Source organism: Carassius carassius, chromosome 31, assembly GCF_963082965.1.
Source record: "Carassius carassius chromosome 31, fCarCar2.1, whole genome shotgun sequence".
NCBI classification, from domain to species: domain Eukaryota; kingdom Metazoa; phylum Chordata; class Actinopteri; order Cypriniformes; family Cyprinidae; genus Carassius; species Carassius carassius.
Window position 1 is genome coordinate 29,862,438 of NC_081785.1, and position 23,786 is coordinate 29,886,223.

The 23,786-nt window shown below is 45.4% G+C and overlaps 1 protein-coding gene across 1 annotated transcript in view; it reads right to left on the reverse strand.

Moving 5' to 3' along the window:
• The window catches only part of dph6 (diphthamine biosynthesis 6), a 137,826-nt gene extending 117,764 nt beyond the window's left edge, over positions 1-20,062 (reverse strand). Inside the window, exon 1 of the mRNA XM_059519487.1 lies at positions 20,055-20,062. The gene's annotated coding sequence lies outside the window, so the exon portion shown is untranslated. The remainder of the gene's footprint in view (positions 1-20,054) is intronic.
• Positions 20,063-23,786: the final 3,724 nt, after the last annotated feature.

Below are 23,786 nucleotides of genomic sequence, written 5' to 3' on the forward strand. Positions count from 1 at the left end.
CTATCACATTTTGCTACAAGTTTGATCTCAACACATAATCATTGCTGTAAATAGTGTTCACTGTTTGTTTTATGTTTGTCATAGTCACCACTGATAAGCTGCTCCTAAATGTAATGTAGAAACTTTCATTTTCTTTGAAGCTGCTTTTGGTATCGTGAAAAGGGTTCTCTTACGAGAGCTCTCTCGTACTGCGTCTTAGCTAAGACGCTACGGGAAAAGTCTCTTTTCACGAAATACTGAAGCAAAAAATTATCCTTAATTTTGTATTTTTGTAAAGCGCATTTGAAGCAGTACACAGCCATCTCTTCAGCGAAGCTCACGCATCGCTGGATCACGGAGGAAGCAAGCGCCGTCTGAGAAAGCATATCAGCAGGACGAGCCATTCTGAAGCTGCTGGCATCGCCGCCTTCCACTGCCGTTCCTGCTGCGCTATCCGGCGCCTATATCCTTTCAATTCTGTTATATCCAGCTGTTCTTTATGTGTGTGTGTGTATGTTCGCCCTGCGACACACACTCGTAAAAGAGCTCGCGTCTTTTTTAAGATGCCTTCCTGCGGCTCGTCAGAGCCCCACTCAGCGAGGGAGACCGGTACGTCATCTGTGTCTCCTGCCTGGGTGAAGATCATGCAGCGCTCGCGCTCGCTGATGGCGGATGCCCCCACTGCGAGCTGTTGCCATGGTGACTCTGAGGACTCGCCTGGCCTTTTTCTCTGAGCCTGCATTCTCAGCTGCACTGAGGCGCCGTAAAAGCATCGCTTCCAGCGGATTCCGGAACCGTCTTCAGCTCAACCGAGCTCGCCGGTTCGCCCTGCTTCACCGGCCCCCCCTGCATCTCTTCCCGGTGGGCAGCGCCCACTGTTTGCCGGCGCGTCGTCCGAGGAAATCGATCTCAGGGCCGCGTCGGGGAAAGAGGACACGCGCTCTCTGCTAGCTTCGGGCAGTGAGGGCTGGGCGAGCTCTGAGGATCTCGCGCCTTCTGCTCAGTAGCCCAGCAGACGAGCTGACATCGAGAAGGAGCCGGGGCGAATGCTCGTGTTTGCCGCGACGAGTCTCGGCCGCGAGTGGTTTGCACCAGCGCCCCCCTTCTCGTTCCCGGCTGGATGGTATTTCCCTTTCGGATGAGCGTACTTCTCAAAGCCCGCCTCATTTCTTCCTGAGCTTCACGAAGAGGTGGCGAAGGCTTGGAACGCTCCATATTCAGCGCGAACTCGTTCGTCTGTCTCACTAGCATTCTCCACACTGATGATGCTAAAAACAGGAACTACCAGTCACTTCCGCCGGTGGAACAGGCGATAGCGACGCACCTTTGTCCGCCCTCTGCTGGACGGCGGCAAAAGCGGTGTTGCCATCTAAAGCCTGCTGTGTGACGCAGCGTCTGCACTACTCGCGATGGCAGCTTCATCGAAGCGCAGGTGTACGAGTTCCGCTGTGGCCGAGCTCTCACCCAAGCGCGCCGCTGTTTCAGTTCCAGGAATTGTGACTGTCTCAGCGTTTTCTGCAACACGCAAGCCTTCACAGTTGCCCGCTTGCCTGCACACAAAAGCCGTTATCACAACAGCTTCAGCAACTCAGCTTGAGATCCCCGTTCTCGCTCTACTGGCCGTCGCCCCTCGCCCCGGGGACCACGGCAGAGGATTACGGTGAGGCCGGGAGCCCCGAAGCCATCCTAGGAAAGCCATCTATGCATGCTGCATGACGCTGCATTTGCCCTACACACGATGGCTGCTTCATCGAAGCGCCGGTGTACGAGTTCCGCTGTGGCCGGGCTCTCACCTAAGCGCGCCGCTGTTTCAGTTCCAGAGATTGTGACTGTTTCAGCGTCTTTTGCAATGCGCAAGCCTGTACGGTTGCCCGCTTGCCTGCACACAAAACCGTTATCACGGCTACCCAGATATTTCCCGAAAAAGGTGTAATTTCTGGTGTCCCGGCCACGGCCGATGGTGCTATAAATGTAGTGACGATGCCCACTGCTCAGTGCCCATCTCCACATATAAGCACAGCCCTTCACACAGGGCTCGCGCCCATAAAAGCGACTCAAGTCGATCACGCGCACTACATAGTAGACGTGCCCACTCCTCAGTGCCCACAATCACTATGTCACACGCGTCATGTGGTTTCTGTAAAAACGAAACCCGTGCACGTTCGTCCGGCCACGGCCGATGGTGCTATGAATGTAGGGACGATGCCCACTCCTCAGTGCCCATCTCCACATGTAAGCACAGCCCTGCACACAGGGCCTACGCCCATAAAAGCGACTCAAGTCGATCGCGCACACTGCATAGTAAGCGTGCCCACCCCTCAGTGCCCACATTTACTATGTCACACGCGTCATGTGGTTTCTGTAAAAACAAAACGCGTGAACGCTCGTCCGGCCACGGCCGATGGTGCTATAAATGCAGTGACGATGCCCACTCCTCAGTGCCCATCTCCACATGTAAGCACAGCCCTGCACACAGGGCTCGCGCACATAAGATCGACACAGATCGGTCGAGCGCGCCGCATAGTAAACGTGCCCACTCCCCAGTGCCCACATACACTATGTCACATACGGCGCGTGGCTTCTGTAAAAACGAGGCCCGTGCACGTACGGTCTGCACAGGCAGACAGCGAGTTGAAAGTGGTAAATGTGCACATATGCAGCCCACACTTACTCGCAGACATATCGAGTCCCACGGGACCTGCTCAGCCTTCCCCCAGTCGGTTAAGCGCCGGGACAGGGTCGAGGAGGAGCGATCTGCCCGCTGTGATCAGCGCGCTCCCCGCCTCAAATGCGCAGCACACCCGAGCGCCGCCGTTGCCCGGTCAACAGAGCGCGCTTCGCATCCAGCCCTTAGCCATTCATGCAGATGCATGGTCAGTGCTTCCAGGGGTTTCGGATTGGGTGCTAGGCATTATAAAGAGAGGCTACTCGCTACAGTTTTTTCAACGCCCTCCGCGCTTTTCAGCGCGCGTCGAAACTACGGTCAAAACAGAAGTAGCACACATACTTCGGGCCGAAATATCAAAACTGTTGAGCAAAGGGGCTGTAGAGCCTGTGTCTCAAGCTCAAAGCGAGGGGGGGCTGTACAGCAGATACTTTCTGGTGCCCAAGAGAGACGGGGGTCTCAGGCCCATACTGGATCTAAGACAGCTGAACAAGGCATTGATGAAACGCAGTTTCAAAATGCTTACGACCAGGAAACTCCTCGCGCAGATTCGCAGAGGGGACTGGTTCATGTCAATAGATCTGAGGGACGCGTATTTTCAAATACAGATAGCGTCAAACCACAGGCGATATTTGAGATTCGCCTTCGAGGGCCAGGCATACCAGTTTACAGTCCTCCGTGGCTCCTCGTACGTTTACGAGGTGCATGGATGCAGCGCTCGCTCCTCTCAGACTCAGAGACATGCGAGTGCTGGATTATTTCGACGACTAGCTGGTTCTGGCCCGATCATGAGCGGAGCTCGTGGACCACAGGGCCGTTTTACTCGATCACCTCAAGAAGCTCGGCCTCAGTGTCAATTGGGCGAAGAGTTCGCTGAACCCCAGTCAGACGATTCTGTTTCTGGGTATAGTTCTGAACTCGTGTTCCATGACGGCGCGGCTGTCACCACAGCGCGTGATGGGCATTCAGCGCGCAGCGAGTATTTTCCGCTGCGGCGCGACCGTGTCGCTCAAACACTGTCAGAAGATGCTGGGCCTCACGGCCTCAGCATCTCCGGCTCTGCAGCTGGGCCTGCTCCGCATGCGCCCCCTGCAGTTCTGGCTGAAGACGTGGGTGCTGCGGAGAGCGTGGGCGTCTGGCCGGCTGCATCTCAAGGTCAATCAGAGCTGTGTCACAGCTCTGGCACCTTGGACAGCGAACGGTTGGTACCGATCAGGTGTAAGCCTGGGGACTTCCCCGAATGTGAAGATGGTGTCGACGGACGCCTCCACTTCGGGATGTGGAGCGCTGCTCGAGGGCAGACCGTCCTTTGGCCTATGGTCAGAATGGGAAAAGCTCCATCATATCAACTGTCTGGAAATGCTGGCAGTGGAGAACGCGCTGATGCGCTTTTGTCCCCAAATCAAGGATCACCACGTCTTAGTCCGTTCGGGCAACATGTCTGTGGTGTCCTACATAAATCGCCAGGGCAGTCTCGGGTCCTGAAACCTGTACAGGCTAGCGGAACGCCTCCTGGTTTGGGCTCAGCGCGACATGCGTTCGCTGAGGGAAGTGCATGTGCCTGGGCTACATAATCTGGGTCCAGACAGGCTGTCCAGAGGCAATGTTCCTACAGGCGAATGGTCTCTACACCCGCAAACAGTCCGGCTGTTGTGGGAGAGATTTGGCAGGGCGGAGGTGGACCTCTTCGCGTCCCACGAAAACGCTCACTGCCCTGCGTTCTTTTACAAGAACAAAAGTGCGCTGTCACGGGAATGGCCGTGCTGCCCGCTTTATGCTTTCCCTCCCGTCTCCCTCCTTCCGCAGGTGATAGAAAGGGTGAGAGAAACGAGATGTTCAATACTGATTGTAGCACCTCTTTTGAGGAACCAACCATGGTTCCCAGATTTGATGCAGTTAGCAGATGTCGCCCCGTGGCCAGTACCGTTGAGGAGGGACCTCCTCTCGCAGGCCAGGGGCTCGATTTGGCACCCTCAACCGGAGTTGTGGTCCCTCCATGTGTGGGCGCTCAACGGTTACCCGCTGATCTCGCAGTGGGAGTGCTGAATACCATCACTCAGGCTGGAGCCCCGTCGCCACGACGTCTGTATGCCTCGAAGTGGTCGGTGTTCTCCAGCTGGTGCACAGCTCGAGGATATTCACCCCTTAGTTGTGAGGTGACGGAGGTTCTCTCCTTCCTACAGGAGCTGTTGGATAAGGGCAGAGCCCCATCCACGCTCAAAGTTTATGTGGCGGCCATCGCAGCGTTTTCTGAAACAGCACTCAGTCAATAGGAAGGAATGATTTGGTCATCCGGTTCCTCAGAGGACCTAGGAGGCTGAATCCTCCCAGACCTCCGTCAGTCCCTATGTGGGACCTCGCGGCGGTTTTGGAGGCCATGAAGGGTCCCCCTTTTGAGCCTATCCAATCGGTTAGCCTTCAGCATCTGTCGTTCAAGACAGTATTCTTGTTGGCTCTCGCTTCGGTGAAGCGTGTGGGTGATTTGCACGCGCTCTCTGTGAGCCAGTCGTGCTTGGAGTTTGGACCTAATGACTCAAGGGTCATACTCAAACCTAGGCACGGTTATGTGCCGAAATCCCTCAACACGCCATTTCGGGCTCAGGTTATTGCCCTGTCTGCCCTGCCGGTGTCATGAGAGGATAGAGACTCGAGTCTTCTTTGCCCTGTCAGGGTTTTAAGAGCTTATGTGTCTCGCTCTGCTGCCTTTCGGCAGACGGAGCAGCTGTTTGTCTCGTTCGGTGGACGTTCCAAGGGAATGGCTGTTTCGAGACAGACTCTATCCAGATGGATAGTTGACGCCATAGCGTTAGCTTACGCTTCCAGGGGCCATCAGTGCCCGTTGGGCGTCAGAGCACACTCCACAAGAGGCGTCGCCTCGTGGTGGGCGTGGTCTACTGGGATCTCCTTGCAGGATATATGTATGGCGGCAGGTTGGGCCTCGCCGTCTACATTTATCAGGTTCTATAACCTGGAGGTTCCCGCCTTGCAAGCAAGGCTGCTGTCGGTATAGTCGAATCAGGGCCCTGAGGGGAATTCTGAGTTCATGAGCGCTATGCGCTGCCGACTGTTATATGGGCAGTATTGCGTAAGATCCGCATTGCCACATTGGTCAGGCTTTGCCTCGGCTGTGTGATGTCATATTGCCGCATCTACGGATGTTGCTAGATATGGGACGAAGGGCTTTCCCCCTTTTCTGTCCTGGACTCTCTGTGAGTCCCTCAGGTGACTGTGCACTGTAAATCCTGGGCGTTGCTTCAGGTTTATTGGTGTGCGATCCCTGCGCGCACGGCGTTTTGCATTGGGTTCCCGTAGCTAAGACGCAGTACGAGAGAGCTCTCGTAAGAGAACGTACTCGGTTACTAAACGTAACCTCGGTTCTCTCTAGAAGAGCGAACGAGTACTGCGTTCTCTGCCGTGCGCACGATTCACTCTGGTTTGCTTCCACGATGAAATAAATCAGGTGAGTCAGCCTTTTCGAGCTCCTTTTATAGGTTGGGCCACACCCGTTTCGGCGGGAAGTGGCAAGAAGCGTGCGAAGCGCCCTTATTGGTCTGATGTTGCATCAGCCCGCGCTCGATAGGCTGTGCAGTTGCCGCAGAACAAGCCAATGAGCGAACGAGCCGTCTCGCCTATGGCTGTGTACTGCTGCAAATGCGCTTTACAAAAATACAAAATTAAGGATAATTTTTTGCTTCAGTATTTCGTGAAAAGAGACTTTTCCCGTAGCGTCTTAGCTAAGACGCAGTACTCGTTCCCTCTTCTAGAGAGAACCGAGGTTACGTTTAGTAACCGAGTACGTTATACAAATAAACGTGAACTGAACTGAATAATGTTCTGAGAAAATAATATTTTATAAATTTTTCATGGAACTTCTTTTCTGAAACATTTTAGTTGGACATTCATCGCACATTTTTAAGCATAACCACTAGCTTCAGAGAACATTCAAAAGTAAGGTTCATATAAGGTTTCAAAATAATATATATATATATATATATATTTTTTTTTTTTATGTAACATTCAGGACATTCAGAAATAACATTCTTAGAACATATTTTTGTTTTCTTGTTTCAGAATGTTCAGAGAAAATTCAAAAGTTACATTTGCATAAAACGGAATGTTCCTTTAATAGATGTTTTGAAGAAGAAATAACTTTTTCATAACTCAATGGGAATGTTAGCAAAAAAGATTCATATAAAATTTAACACATTTTTGTTAAATGGGTTCATGAGAACTGTTGTAGCATTGCCATTACATGAGTTATTGAATATTTCAGCTACTGCAATGAATTAATTCCAGGAGAGAGAGAAATGCGAGACCTTATTAACAGAGCTGTGATCTGAGCTGTGTGATATTTCCTGATGCACACAGAAATCTAGAATATTTAACACCATTGTGGATTAGATGGACGTAAAATCCAGATTAATTTGACTTAATCAAAGTGTCAAGGAATCTGTGCTGGTATAAAAGTGAAATATCTCATATGTTAATACTGATAGACAGCGCATGCAGACATAAATCCAATGAATGCACATCCACAGCCAATTCACTTTCACTGGATATAGAGCTTGACAGGGCAGATAACACAGCGTTAAACTTCTCTGCACAAGTCTGAAAATACATGTTGAACTAACCTTCACTTGAATATCCTTGACTAATGCAAGCACATAATGTGCAGTTAGCAGCTGGTTATCTTCTCAGAATAAACCCAGAGCAGGTGATCAGAGTGAACTGGCTTTATTACACAATAAAATAAAGAAACATATACAACAGGGAATGTTTTTAGAACAATGTTCTCTCAGAGTTTTTTCTTTGCTCATTTTAAATCACATTCTCCAAACGTTAGCACAAAAACATTATTTATGCATTTTTCATGGAATGTTTTTATGAAACATTTTAGTTGGATACTCCAGTATTTCCAATGCTTTCCAATGTTTCAGTGGAACATTCCTTTAATGTTTGCACTAATGTTCACATAAAATTATTCAGAAACATATTTTAAAAACATTGATGTTTTGGAGGAAAATAATAACTTTTTCATGGCTTGGATAAAAGTTCTTAGAATATATTTTTGTTTGCTATTGATCATTTTATTTTCTGAAGAGAAAATTGATACGAGGAATGAATTTCAAAACAAAACAAGACAAGAAAACATTGTGAGTGATATAAATGTCCTGGATGTCCCTGTCACTTCGATCAAGAGGATTTTCTCATTTAAGTTTCTTCTCAAGCTTTCTCGACAGCTTCTCAGGGGCCGGTTGTGTGTTGGTTTTCTGAAGAGCGCTGCGGCGTTCACACAGAAATCCAAACAGCGGAGCTCTGGGAAGGAGTTTTTGGACGGCTCCTGCATCTCATCACTGAAACGGGAAATGAATTTATAGTCTCTACAGATCTGGATGCTGATTACTCCCTAATTTGGTCTTCTGCTGGACTTCCAGGCCCTCATTCCCATGAAAATCTGGCCTAAAGTTGCTAGAAGGAAAAAAGGGTTAAGAGGAGGAATGAATGAACTGAGACAAGTGACTCTTTGAGAGGCATTTCTGCGATGGACGGAGGCCAGAGTTAGATGTGGGAGTTTCCTGTAGAGTTCATGATGAATCCTCCTCTGAGCTCATGTGTGTGTGGTGAACTGACCGAACGAATGAACGCAGGCACATATATGGAGATTATCAGCCGCGAGTGGACGCTGAGAAAACAGCAAACAGACGATATAATGGTCTGAGAGCCTGAAGGAGGCAGGCGTGTCACATACATACCAACTGAGATCAAACTCTGATAGATGGACAGTCTGACTGAAACAAACAAAGCTTCTGATGCAGGTCAAAAATGAGATTTGATGAAACCTTATGTACAGTTACATTTATGCATTTAGCAGACGTTAAAGTGATTTACAAAAATAAAGCGTCAAAGAGCCAACAATATCTGTAATACCAAGGTTTATTAACCACATACTGATGAAATGTGTGCTTACTAAAGCAGTAAGGTAGGACACGTGTAGGTAAGACAGGTCATGAGTGTTTTAAACTGGTCTAGAACAGATGTGGAAACCAACTTTTAACCATGGTACAGTAAAATCACTATATCAATATATTGCTGTTACAGTCTTGTAGCTTGTATTCATGTTTATAAATAACCATGTGATGCAAATTGCATGTATTTTATTTTATTTGACCGTAATTTTGGAAATAGATAATGCATTTAATTTTTATATGGTTGTTAACGAATGGGATGCTGTACCTTATTCATAATCCATTGAATAATTAAAAGTCAGCTGAAATATAAGAGTCTATAATCTATAATAACACTTCCTGTGGTGAAAAAGTGCATCTCCTGTTGCCTCTCACATCAAAATCGAGCCACATATTTGTTTAGATCTGTTTAAACGCTGCTTGATCTGTGCAGATTTCTCTCCTGATTCAGACCAAAACACTTTCTCACTGGAGGAAGTGTTATTATGGATTATAGACTCTGTGTGTTTGAGTTAAAAACATCTTAATGCTGGATGAACCTGGTGAATCTTGTTCTTTCCGACAGCAAAACACTTGAACCTGACAAACCCCTGTTTGAGCCCTCATCAAACACACCCTAAGCAGCTAATTCTTCATGGAAGGTGTGACGGAGCAGGAAGAATCGCTCACCCCTGGTTTATGTTTTTGTATATTCAGAGAGCTTATGGTTCACATGTACACAAGTGCAGGTTCTTGTAGCTACAAAAGCCTCATTCCTGAACTGTCAACACATATTTTTGTATTTCCAGCTGTCCGCAGTGGGTGTAGATCTCAAACCGGGTTCCTGTAGAGGATCACGAGTCTGTGTGAAGCGCTGCTCTTCTCTCTGGATGGGTTAATGTGAAAGTCTGCTGTCTGCCGTCTATGTAAAGCAGCAGTGTCTTCATCCTCTCACAGCAAATGGCTTTCCTGTGTTTTGCTCTCTCTCAATTCTGAAAGTTTCTGCTCTCCAACACTTTTCAAAAGCTCATGCATTTTTTATCAGCGGCACATATTGTTCTTTTGGTCGGCTGTCCAGCTTTATTTATTTTGTATTTTGCAGGGAAAACTTTTGATCCCGTTACACCAAAATCGATAGCATGGTATATTGAGATCTGTCAGTCACCGAGGCATCACATGTGTTGAGTGCTATGAAACTGATATGACATGAATAAGTCAAAGGTGTATTGACAGTTGTCCTATATGAGTTATGCTGATCGGTGCATTTAAATGCAGAAATGCATGAATTCCTGGAAAAAGGTTTGTGCTTTCCGTCTTCACATCCAGTACAGGTTCATGTTTGTACGATTGTTTGTGAAAGAGTGTCAATAAACCATTCAAGCACTAAGTTCAATTAAACACTCTTTCTAGAAGAGATATAAACAAAGGTTATATCTGCACAGCAGATCATCTTAATACTGCTGCAGGAATCAGCACTTCTCAAACCAGGGGGAAAATCCTGATTTGAGAAAAAAATATTACACTGGAAAACTTATTAATTTCACTTTTGGTTTGAAAGGGTCTTTACAGTTGCCAAAAGTATAACTTTAATTTTTTTGTTTGTAAAAAGCATAAGCAATCCCAGCCCAGGTGACATGATGAGGGTGGTGTTTGCGCAGTGGATAAGACACATGCCGTTGGTGTGAGAGACCTGGGTTTGAATCCACTGTGAGACACCGATGTGTCCCTGAACAAGACACTTAACCCCTAGTTGCTCCAGAGGCGTCTGACATATATAGCAATTTTAAGTCGCTTTGGATAAAAGCGTCAGACAAATGCAAATGAGAGAACACACTTGAGAAACAGTGTAGAGAGGAGAAATCTATCTACATATAGAATATTGGTCACTCTCTAAATAATAAAAGTATAGCTCATCTACTAATAAATTGTTTTTTTTTTACAGATGCAAATATGTTAGAAACTATGCATCTTGATAAAAATGCCAGGGTCCACAGAACTTGGCCCTTATTGGTCTCCAGCATATCTTGTTATAATGGAACATCCAACAAACTTTGAGAAATAAAATGTTATTGCACATCAAGTACTTTTTAAGCAAATCTGAGCTTTTGCTTTTTAGATTCAGTGTGTTTTATTATGTGTTTGCTGATCAATGTTTATACTTGAATAAAAGCCTAAATTAAACCCGTTCATCATTTAAAGGGATTGTGCCTCTTCATAAGACTCAGATTCAACTGCTTATTTCTTTTTAACACTACTTGTACCATGTCTTTAGCTGATTTTAAAGAAAAAATTTCCTGTCTGGATGCATGCGAGGGACCCCTGATGAGTCATAAAATGATAAAAGTTGACATTGTGTCACAGACGCTGTTATGAAACTTTGAAAGGCTGACTGAGTTTGTCTGACGGACTCCAGCCTTTAGACGGAGCGGCTCGGGGAACAGATGTTGGTGAAGACGACATGATTATCATCATGGCAATGACAGGAGAGAGTAGTGGTGGTTCGGCACTGGCTGGTAATTACACACCGTCCCCCGGGAGAGAGATGACACGAGGCCACCACTCTCACAGGATCACATGGGTGTAATTAAAACCCCAGAAACAGTTGTTAATAGGCCAAAGGATGAAGGTAGAAGCAGCAGGAGGGGTCAGAGAGGAGATGCACCCCATCCCTGTGCCGTCACCTTCCCAAAACACACAGAGCACATATCAGGGGATTCCCAAGAAATTCAAACATCCTGAAAATTCATGGACTATAGTGAATATTGTAGTCATAATCCGCTCTAAGAAAAGTGATCTTTGTGAATGCTGTTGGTATAAGAATAAAAATGAAACACTTGTCCAGTTATCATAACCAGGGTTATTATAGTTACCTGAAACTGAAACCATTTAAACATTTTTGTTACCTGGAATCAGTGTCATTTCAATATCAGTGATATACTACTGTATAGTTAAAATTAGTGTGTGCGTGTTATATTTTCTGTTTCCATTTTTAATTTTAAAGTAATTGTTTAGTATTTTAGTAATTATATTGCGTTTTTGCAGTATGTCACACTAGCTGTCTAATTACTGCTGGAGTCATGGCAGTGTGCAGCGAGATGTTGAGCACAGCAGAGGACTAGTACAGCTCAGATAATACCTAGCTTCACCAGTAAGTCCTGCCTTCCGCCGCTGAGGAGAGTCCCGCTGAGAATTACACACGCCGAGTGTGACACACAACATCCTCCCTGATAAATGGAGGGGTCTTGGCAGGACATATTTTTAGCATTAACTCACTGACCCAAAAAAATAATGTCCACAAAATGAAAGCCCATGGAACGCTTGGGGAGGAGAATCCATTTGCTTTTTTTTTTTTTTCTGTGAGAATCAAAGAAAGAACCCTAATTATCAATGACTGTTCTAGAGTTCTCTAAAGATAGGGATGCTGTTGAATGTGTCTTTAAGCTGAATAACCCATCAGCTCTAGCTAATCTACATGAAAAACAGAGCTTGATCAGCTTTGCCTACAGAACCACAATGCATACTGTGTCACATGGAAAATGTTTCAGACAGAACTCATCACATCAAGAGCACTGAATTGTGGGGTATGGTACCTTGTCAAGTCAAGTCAAGTCACCTTTATTTATATAGTGCTTTAAACAAAATACATTGCGTCAAAGCAACTGAACAACATTCATTAGGAAAACAGTGTGTCAATAATGCAAAATGATAGTTAAAGGCAGTTCATCATTGGATTCAGTGATGTCATCTCTGTTCAGTTTAAATAGTGTCTGTGCATTTATTTGCAATTAAGTAAACGATATCGCTGTAGATGAAGTGACCTCAACTAAGCAAGCCAGAGGCGACAGCGGCAAGGGACCGAAACTCCATCGGTGCCAGAATGGAGAAAAAAACCTTGGGAGAAACCAGGCTCAGTTGGGGGGCCAGTTCTCCTCTGACCAGACGAAACAAGTAGTTCAATTCCAGACTGCAGCAAAGTCAGATTGTGCAGAAGAATCATCTGTTTCCTGTGGTCTTGTCCTGGTGCTCCTCTGAGACAAGGTCTTTACAGGGGATCTGTATCTGGGGCTCTAGTTGTCCTGGTCTCCGCTGTCTTTCAGGGCAGTAGAGGTCCTTTCTAGGTGCTGATCCACCATCTGGTCTGGATACGTACTGGATCCGGGTGACTGCAGTGACCCTCTGATCTGGATACAGACTGGATCTGGTGGCTACGGTGACCTCGGAATAAGAGAGAAACAGACAAATATTAGCGTAGATGCCATTCTTCTAATGATGTAGCAAGTACATAGGGTGTTATGGGAAGTGTTTCCGGTTCTGGTTTACCTAATTAATGCAGCCTAAAAATCCTTTAACAGATTTGGATATTAAAAGCATATTAGTATGTTATGTGTAAGCCAGGTTAAAGAGATGGGTCTTTAATCTAGATTTAAACTGCAAGAGTGTGTCTGCCTCCCGAACAATGTTAGGTAGGTTATTCCAGAGTTTAGGCGCCAAATAGGAAAAGGATCTGCCACCCGCAGTTGATTTTGATATTCTAGGTATTATCAAATTGCCTGAGTTTTGAGAACGCAGCGGACATAGAGGATTATAATGTAACAGGAGCTCATTCAAATACTGAGGTGCTAAACTATTCAGGGCTTTAAAAGTAATAAGCAATATTTTAAAATCTATACGATGTTTGATAGGGAGCCAGTGCAGTGTTGACAGGACCGGGCTAATATGGTCATACTTCCTGGTTCTAGTAAGAACTCTTGCTGCTGCATTTTGGGCTAGCTGTAGTTTGTTTACTGAGCGTGCAGAACAACCACCCAATAAAGCATTACAATAATCTAACCTTGAGGTCATAAATGCATGGATTAACATTTCTGCATTTGACATTGAGAGCATAGGCCATTATTTAGATATATTTTTGAGATGGAAAAATGCAGTTTTACAAATGCTAGAAATGTGGCTTTCTAAGAAAAGATTGCTATCAAATAGCACACCTAGGTTCTTAACTGATGACGAAGAATTGACAGAGCAACCATCAAGTCTTAGACAGTGTTCTAGGTTATTACAAGCAGAGTTTTTATGTCCTATAATTAACACCTCTGTTTTTTCAGAATTTAGCAGTAAGAAATTACTCGTCATCCAGTTTTTTATATCGACTATGCATTCCAGTAGATTTTCAAAATTGGTGTGTTTCACCAGGCCACAAAGAAATATAGAGCTGAGAATCATCAGCATAACAGTTAAAGCTAACACCATGTTTCCTGATGATATCTCCCAAGGGTAACATATAAAGCGTGAAGAGTAGCGGCCCTAGTACTGAGCCTTGAGGTCCTCCATACTGCACTTGTGATCGATATGATACCTCTTCATTCACTGCTACGAATTGATGGCGGTCATATAAGTACGATTTAAACCAAGCTAATGCTCTTCCATTAATGCCAACGAAGTGTTCAAGTCTATGCAAAAGAATGTTGTGGTCAATAGTGTCAAACGCTGCACTAACATCCAATAGAACTAATAGAGAGATACACCCACGATCAGATGATAAGAGCAGATCATTTGTAACTCTAAGGAGAGCAGTCTCTGTCACAGTGTCTGGGTTGTGTTCCCTGGGTTTCCACTAGATGTCTCCCTTACCCACGGTGTCTGTCACTTTATGAACCTTCTGTTCCCTTATTTGGTCACCTTCCTCCTTGTTTGGGTTAATTGATTAGTCCCCACCTGTCTCCAGTTCCCTCATTACCTTCTGTGTATTTATACCCGGTCTGTCTGAGTATGTGTCACGGAGTGCTTGTCTAATGTCTTGTCATTCCGTAGTCTTGATCCTGCCTTGTGTTTTGTCTGTTCTTGTTTATTTGGATTCTCTGGTTTTGACCCTGCCTGGACTGTTTACCCTTTTGGATTGCCCCTTAATAAATATCTTACCTGCACTTGGATCTCTCCGTGTTTCTTGTATCACCGAACGTGACAGAAGGACTCCGTCAACACGAGATCCAGCGGTATGTCGAGTGATGTTTCTTCCCCAGCCACCGAGCGGGAGAGAAGCAGTCAGTTTGAGGGAACCCGCCTGGTCTTGTTTCGCGGAACCAGGGGAGGTCGCCGAGGAGGGAGTGGGCGAGAAGAGACTCAGCATTGCTCTTCACCATTGCCCCCCTTCGACTCGGGGCTCATGTGGGAGAGACCAGAGCCGCCGTCTCACCATGGCGGATGGAAAAGGCCAGCGCCACGACCCATGATGGCTGCAGGGCCAGTGCCACTGCACAAGATGGCCGCCAGCCCAGCGCCACGAGGCAAGATGGAAGCCAGCCCCGCGCCACAGCACAAGATGGCCGCCAACCCAGCGCCGCTGCGGTGCATGGCCACCAACCCCGCACCACGAGGCAAGAGGGAAGCCAGCCTCACACCACAGTACAAGATAGCCGCCAGCTCAGCGCCACAGCACAAGATCCTGTTCCTGTTGACTCTCCAGAATCGGGTCAGGTTCCAGTGGACTCCCCAGAGTCAAGTCAGGTTCCAGTGAACCCTCCAGAGTCCAGTCAGGTTCCGGTTGACCCTCCAGAGTCCAGTCAGATTCCGGTTGACCTTCCAGAGTCGAGACAGGTGCCCGTGGACTTTCCAGAGTTGAGTCAGGGGTTCGTGGACCCTTCAGAGTCAGGGCCAGTCACCGATGACCCTCCAGAGTCAGGGCCAGTCACCGATGACCCTCCAGAGTCAGGGCTAGTCACCGATGACCCTCCAGAGTCAGGGCTAGTCACCGCTGACCCTCCAGAGTCAGGGCTAGTCACCGATGACCCTCCAGAGTCAGGGCTAGTCACCGATGACCCTCCAGAGTCAGGGCTAGTCACCGATGACCCTCCAGAGTCAGGGCTAGTCACCGATGACCCTCCAGAGTCAGGGCTAGTCACCGATGACCCTCCAGAGTCAGGGCCAGTCACCGATGACCCTCCAGAGTCAGGGCCAGTCACCGCTGACCTACCAGAGTCAGGGCTAGTCACCGCTGACCTTCCAGAGTAAGGGCTAGTCACCGCTGACCTTCCAGAGTCAGGGCTAGTCACCGTGGACCCTCCAGAGTCAGGGCTAGTCACCGTTGACCCTCCAGAGTCAGGAATAGTCACCGTTGACCTTCCAGAGTCAGGAATAGTCACCGTTGACCTTCCAGAGTCAGGACTAGTTACCGTTGACCTTCCAGAGTCAAGTCAAGTCACCGTTGATCTTCAGGGACAGAGTCAAGTCACCGGTGATCTTCAAGAACAAAGGCAGGTCACCATTGATCTCCATGAACAAGTGCAAGTCACCAATGATCTTAAGGAGCAGAGTCAGGCCACCAATGATCTTCAGGAGCAGAGTCAAGTCAGTATTGATCTTCTGGAATCCAGTCCTAACACCATGGAACTACTGGAGCCTCTCCTCGTCTCAGTTGGATTATCAGAGTCTCTTCACGCCTCTGGGAAACTTCCAAAGCCTCGTCACGTCTCGGCTGAACGACAAGAGTCTTTCCTCGCCTCTGCGGAACTCCCAGAGCGCCCGACTGATCCTGTCATTGCCACGGAGGCTACTCTTAACTTGTTCAGATTCTTTGTTTCAGAATTGCCCAACCAGACTCGTCCTCCTGTTGACTCCACCACACGGACGTGGTGGTCTTCTGCTCCGCCCTGGGGGACTCCGGTCTCCACCACACGGACGTGGTGGTCTTCTGCTCCGCCCTGGAGGGCTCCCACCTTGACCACAGGATTGTGGTGGTCTTCTGCTCCGCCCTGGAGGATTCTGGCTTCGACCACAGGGGTGTGGTGGTCTTCCGCTCCGCCCTGGAGGACTCTGGCTTTGACCACAAGGACGTAGTGGTCTTCTGCTCCGCCCTGGAGGACTCCCGCCTTGACCACACGATTGTGGTGGTCTTCTGCTCCGCCCTGGAGGGTTTCCGCCTTGACCACAGGGGTGTGGTGGTCTTACGCTCCACCCTGGAGGACTCTGGCCTCGACCACTAGGACGTGGTGGACTTCTGCTCTGCCCTGGGGGGCTTCATGTTGTTTTTTGTTTTTGTGTTCACTCCTGTCCCTGTTCCTCTCTGTTAGTCTGGCCCTCCGTCCCTCCCCCTGAGCCTCCACCTGTCCGCCTCCCTCCTGGTCTCTGTTTTTTGTCTTGTCGTGGAGCGTCTGGGAGCCGCTCCATAGAGGGGGGTACAGTCACAGTGTCTGGGTTGTGTTCCCTGGGTTTCCACTAGATGTCTCCCTTACCCACGGTGTCTGTCACTTTATGAACCTTCTGTTCCCTTATTTGGTCACCTTCCTCCTTGTTTGGGTTAATTGATTAGTCCCCACCTGTCTCCAGTTCCCTCATTACCTTCTGTGTATTTATACCCGGTCTGTCTGAGTATGTGTCACGGAGTCCTTGTCTAATGTCTTGTCATTCCGTAGTCTTGATCCTGCCTTGTGTTTTGTCTGTTCTTGTTTATTTTTGATTCTCTGGTTTTGACCCTGCCTGGACTGTTTACCCTTTTGGATTGCCCCTTAATAAATATCTTACCTGCACTTGGATCTCTCCGTGTTTCTTGTATCACCGAACGTGACAGTCTCAGTACTATGATACTGTCTAAATTCTGACTGGAAATCCTCACAGATACCATTTTTCTCTAAGAAGGAATATAATTGTGAGGATACTACCTTTTCTAGTATCTTGGACAGAAAAGGGAGATTCGAGATCGGTCTATAATTAACTAGTTCTTTGGGGTTAAGTTGTGGTTTTTTGATGAGAGGCTTAATAAAAGCAAGTTTGAAGGTTTTGGGGACATAACCTAATGACAATGAGGAATTAATAATAATCAGAAGAGGATATATGACTTCTTTAAGCTGCTCTTTTAGGAGCTTAGATGGTATAGGGTCTAAAATACATGTTGGTTTAGATGATTTAACAAGTTTATACAATTCTTCCTCTCCTATAGTAGAGAATGAGTGGAACTGTTCCTCAGGGGGGGTCTATAGTATGTCTGATGCTATACTGTAGCTGACAGCTGAATGGTAACAATTTTATCCCTAATAGTATCGATTTTAGAAGTAAAGTAGTTCATAAAGTCATTACTGATGTGATGTTGGGAAATGTCAACACTTGTTGAGGCTTTATTTGTTGTTAATTTAGCCACTGTATTGAATATATACCTGGGGTTATGTTTGTTTTCTTCTAAAAGAGAAGAAAAGTTATCGGATCTAGCAGTTTTTAATGCTTTTCTGTAGTATAGGTTTTTGTTACATCATCAAGTTGTTCTGAGGTTTTGGATATGTTAAGGAATTCGGATACATCAGGAAGATAACTTAAAAAGCAGTCTTTTGTGGTAGAAGTGATGGTTCTACCATACTTGTAACAAGAAGTAGAATTTACAATTTTGGCTATATGAAGTTTGCACAAATCTAAATAATGATCTGAGATATCATCACTTGGCTGAATAATTTCAACACCATCAACATCAATTCTATGTGACAGTATTAAATCTAGAGTATGATTTCGACAATGAGTAGGTCCTGAAACGTGTTGTCTAACCCCAATAGAGTTCCGAATGTCTATAAATGCTGATCCGAATGCATAATTTTCATTATCAACATGGATATTAATATCACCAATTATTAAAACTTTATCTGCAGCCAGAGCTAACTCGGATGTAAAATCACCAAACTCTTTAATAAAGTCTGTATGGTGCCCTGGTGGCCTGTATACAGTAGCCAGTACAAACATAACAGGGTATTTATCATTAACATTTGTTTCTCTGGATAATGTTATATGAAGCACCATTACTTCAAATGAGTTATACTTGAAGCCTGCTCTCTGAGAAATCCTGAAAACATTGTTATAAATGGAAGCAACACTTCCCCTTTGCCTTTTAGACGCGGCTCATGTTTATAACAGTAATCTTGGGGGGGGGGGGGGTGGACTCATTTAAAATAATGTAATCATCAGGTTTGTTGACCCTCCTTTAGGTCTGTTTAGCCAGTTTGTCTGCTTCCTGACCTGGGCCCAGGTTAGTCAAGTATAAACTTTAAGACTATGTGCCATATTTCTAGAGAGAAGAGCGGCAGCAGGAGGGATGAAGACCATCTCTTTTCAACAGGTCAGGTCTGCCCCAAAAGCTCGTCCAATTGTCTATAAAAACCTATGTTATTCTGCGGGCACCACTTACACATCCAGCCATTGAGTGATGACAATCTGCTATGCATCTCGTCACCACGGTAAGCAGGGAGGGGCCCAGAGCATATTACAGTGTCTGACATCGTGCTTGCAAGTTCACACACCTCTTTAATGTTATTTTTAGTGATCTCCGACTGGCGAAGTCAAACATCATTAGCGCAGGCATGAATAACAGTCTTACTGTATTTACGTTTAGCATTAGCCAGCACTTTTAAATTTGCCAAGATGTCAGGCGCTCTGGCTCCCGGTAAACATTTGACTATGGTGGCTGGTGTCTCTATATTCACGTTCCGTACAATAGAATCACCAATAACTAGAGCACTTTCATCAGGTTTCTCAGTGGGTGCATCACTGAGTGGGGAGAACCTGTTTAATGTTTTGATCGGAAAAGAAGAGCGGTGTTTTGACCCACGACTACGCTGCCTCACCGTCACCCAGTTGCCCTGCTGCTGGGGCTCTGTTTCCGGAACCGAACAATGTACAGGAATCCCTGAGCTAGATGTATCCAAAGCCATATCTAGAGCCCTAACATTCTTACTGTTCTCAATTAAAGTTTGGATGCGTGTCTCCCTCATCAGCAACAGAGATAGATAAACTGTACATGTGGCAAGAGGTGCAAATAACAATAGCAGGAGAAGCCATTACTCACCATGCTTGGTGAAATATTCTTACCACAGTTGTTTGATGAACTTGTGAAAAAGTTTTTCGTTTGGTGTTTTGACACAAACTTCTCGTGGGGGTGGGCTTAACAGTCAAACATCAAGTTAACATCTTGTGCAGTGTGGTGGTATGCTATTCAGAATGCAGCTACGGTCAGTTCAACATTGTGACCTAAAGTAAATATGAGTAATTCAGTCATTGCTGTTCTATTAGATCATTGGTCTATGATTGAATCACTGAGCAGTATGAATATCTGCTATTCCCTCCCGATCTCCTGTTGTACATCGTCTCTGTTTTCATGACTTATTTACTGTTGTGTGAGGTGTAAATATTTCATGTGGGAGACAGACAGTTTTCCCAGACTCTAATGAGAGCCTGTGGATCTTCCTGGACGTTTGATCGCATTTCATTTTCCAAAGGGTCCACAGGGTCAAGGATGCACAGTGCTCAAGAAATTCTGAGGGTCAACTGGTCAGGAGTGGGTCAGAATCCAAAACATGCCGTGTGCTTCGGGTCAGGGATATAGACAGGCGGCGCAAGCCAATCAAACTTTGACAAGCTGGCCTCAGCAACCCTTCATAAGCGCTCACTTGGTGCACTGTAACAGGCTGAAAACAGAGCAAGCTCATTATGCGTGTGCTCACGTGTATCTCTCAGCCTTCAGCCTTCAGCACTAAGACACTCTGATGTGGGTGTTTAGCTGAATCACACTCCTTTTGTTCTGGCTAATTTTGTAGAATCAATACAAGCTTTCCCTTGAGCTGTAACAGGCTGCATAATCAATATGAATAATAATTGATAAATGTTCTGCGATGTGTCGATTTCAGCGTGCATATCCATGTCAAATGAGGCTAATTGGATCAGGTTGTTGGGGTGAGGGTTAACAAGAGCGGGGCCCCTGAGGGCCTGACTGGCTACAGAGGATTGCCCACGGGCCCTTGAGAGCCAAAGCATGAGGAAAGTGCAGCAGCAGAGCAGCAGAGCAGCAGAGCTGAGATAAATGTATTCTATAGGCGAGAGGTGAGTGGTTCCAGATTCACTGGGGGATTGGACAACATATCAGTCTGAGGTGAATCATGTAATGTTCAAGGCTTATACCTACACAGCAGTAAACTGGCTGATATAAAAAAAAATTTGGCTGTTGAAGAAAGCTGATGGTGTATTTCAGATAGATGCTGGTCTGAGAATCACTACAACATGTTTTCACCATTATGACGTGCTATTAGCAGGCAATGGTCAGTGCTTACTATTGAGTCATTCTTGTGTTCCCAAACAGCTATGGCATGTTGCACGGGTGTTGACATGATGAAATATGGCTCTGGGTCGGGTACATGCCAACGCTTTAGGGATGTAATTAACAGCACATAGTAGCTTTTCACCCCCAGCGGTGATTTCTCCACACAGATGACATGTACATGAGTGGCTCCACGTGCTGCGATGCTCTCATTGATGGATCCGCTGAATAAAAAGACAGACTTCTGCCTCGTGACCAGTTGAGTGATTTAAAGATGCAGGCTGGACACCTGCAATCGGCAGCAGATGACCTTTTGAGAAAGCGTTGCACAAGCATAAATAAGGTACTCTTTATTTATATTATTTATAGAAGGTATTTACAGAAGCGATTTTCCCGAGGCTATGCTGAACGAGACGCCACTTCTCATTACCAGCAGGTGACTGACTGCAGCTCATTTTACAGCTGACTGAACGCAGGGCCCGGGTCACATGTGCACTGACTCCAATGCATGGGCCACCCCTATATCATCACAACAACAGTAACAGCATTAATCTCTGCTTTATGTAATTTAGCACTAACATTTCAGGATTTTCAGATTATTTTGAGTGTTGCAAACTAAAATGGATGCACTTGAGAAGATGCATGCAGCGTGGAATCATAAATCACTCTGTTTTGTTCATTTAGGCCAGTTAAAAAACATAGGAGAAACCAGGCTCAGTCGGGAGACCAGGACTCTCCTACGTTTTTTCCCCTTCATTTCTGTCATCTGCTGATTCTGGGTTCCTTGCCACTGTTGCCTTTGACAATGCTTTAACTGCACTGACACTATCAGAACAGAATGAACAGAGCTGAACTGAATAATGGCACCAACTCTGCACCATGTGCTCTGTTATTTAACTGAAGTGAATCAAAATTGAGCTGCAGAGCTGATTTACAGCTGAAGTGAATTAGTCTCATAATTGATGAGTTTTGCAGCATTAACACTCTCATTTTCCTGTTTATTACTGTGAAGCTGCTTTGATATATTAGTTATAATAATAAACAATCTGTGCATACATTAAGAAAAAAAATCAGTATAACAGAATGTAAAATAAAATAATTCCACGTTATCAGGAAACACATAAGGGATTTCATTGCTATATTTCAAGTCATTAAAATGTTTCATTATTATTATCATCAGACTGCATTTTAGTTTAAATAGTTTATCACTTTACAGAATTTGTCATCCTAAAGAATAACAGTATGTAACGTTTATCAGTTTGTCATGAGTTTATTTATCAGTGATGTTAGTTATTCAATTTTGTTCAGTCTTACTCTTCTCATTAAAAAAAGGCATTATATGTGTCTGATATGTCTACATAGGACATTTAAGGTGTAATGTGATTCCCCTCAGGTCAGATGTTCAGTGCGCGTCCTCCAGACGTCCGAGTCGTGCCTGCGAAGCGTGAAGGTGTCCGGCCCACCGCTGACCTCCAGCCCGGCCCTCATCACAGCCGCTAGAAGTCACCCTCGTGAAGCACCTCCAGGCCTTTCACAGGACTCTGCTAGTCATCGCACCTGGGGACACTGGAGCTAATGTCAAATCAAAGACAAACGCTGGAGCTCAGAGCTCAGAGCGATCATTAACCCTACAAAGACTGATGAGACAGCGGATGTGGATTAGTGGATACTGTGTGTTTTACCTTTCTTCCTAACCCTATTAAAGCACACAGATCTGACAGTGAGAAACAATGTCTTTAAACAGCTAAACTCAAAATATAAATCACTCTGCTTTCCTCCACAAAAACTCAGTTATGTTGATTATTAAAAAGATTTCGATTCTTAAACGTTTTGTTCCTGATGGTGATCTTCAGAAATCTTTTGGACACAACTCTTATGAATGTTGAAGCCTCAACACAGTCAGCAGAAGTGAAATGCTAAATCACTTTACCTTCCACGGCCACTAAATGTTAAGGTTCACCACCAACAAGCTTCGACAACTCTTTCAGTCCTCATTTAAAAACACTCTATCTGAAAGTTTGAGTTTAAAAAGTTTCATTATTAACACAAACAGGCTGTGTGAGTGACTAGTGAGTAGATGATTTTACCTGATAATGAAATGACTGTATAACTAAAAACTCCAAGTCTTGTGAGCAATGGATTGATTTTTTTTTTTTAGATTAAAGGGGCATTCAATTGACTTCCATTTATACAATTTAGAGCAAAACTTTTGCAAATCTTAGTATAACCTGCAAATTTGACTCAGGTAAAAACATGTGGCCAATGCAATATTGCAAATAAAGTTTTTTGTAGTGATGCCATAGAAGAACGATATTTGGTTGCCCAAAGAACCTTCTAGTGATCAGTTCTTAAAATAATTATAATAATCCGAAGAGTGTTTTTTCACTATGAAGAACCTTTTGTGCAAATGACGTTAAAGGTTCTTCATGGAACCATCAATGCCAATAAAGAAACTTTATTCTCAAGAGCTTTATTTGTAGCTAAAATAAAACAACACCAACATCTTATTGCATTGTTGCAGTAGTAAGAATATTGCTGGCTCCATGACAGATTGCTTTTCTTCCTCTTATGAAAGTGACTTTGGATAAAAATGTGAAATGCATAAATGTAAATGCTGCAGTAAGGTGGAGTATAGTTCATATTTTAATGCTTTGGATGTATTATATGTTGAATTATGTTTTTTTAAAAAGACTTCACATTACAATAGTTGCCGTGTTCATAGAATGCACAAAGTCTAGTGTGATCTTGGTGTATTCTGAGCAGCGGTCCGCCGATGGTTTTCTCAAGAACTACGGAATAATGCATTCTTCAGAGGTGTTTGGCTTTAAAACTCATCTTGGTTCTAACTGGAACCTTTATTTTCAGTGCATCTGGTAACGCAGAGCAGCTCTTTGTTGTCAGAGTCTCTACTAGAAAATCAAAGCCAGAGCATTTCCTGATCAAAGCAGTCTGAGTGATGACATCACTCACGTCCAATCCGAGCCGCATCCGCACAGAACTTTGGTCTTCCAGAGGGATTTGTGGGATTGATGCCGCAATGAGTGCGAACAACAAATCATTCCTGGACAGGTGTCAGATGCAAACACTGGCATAATTGCAATTTTTATGAGAGCTGAATCTCATTTGGATGTGATTTTATCTA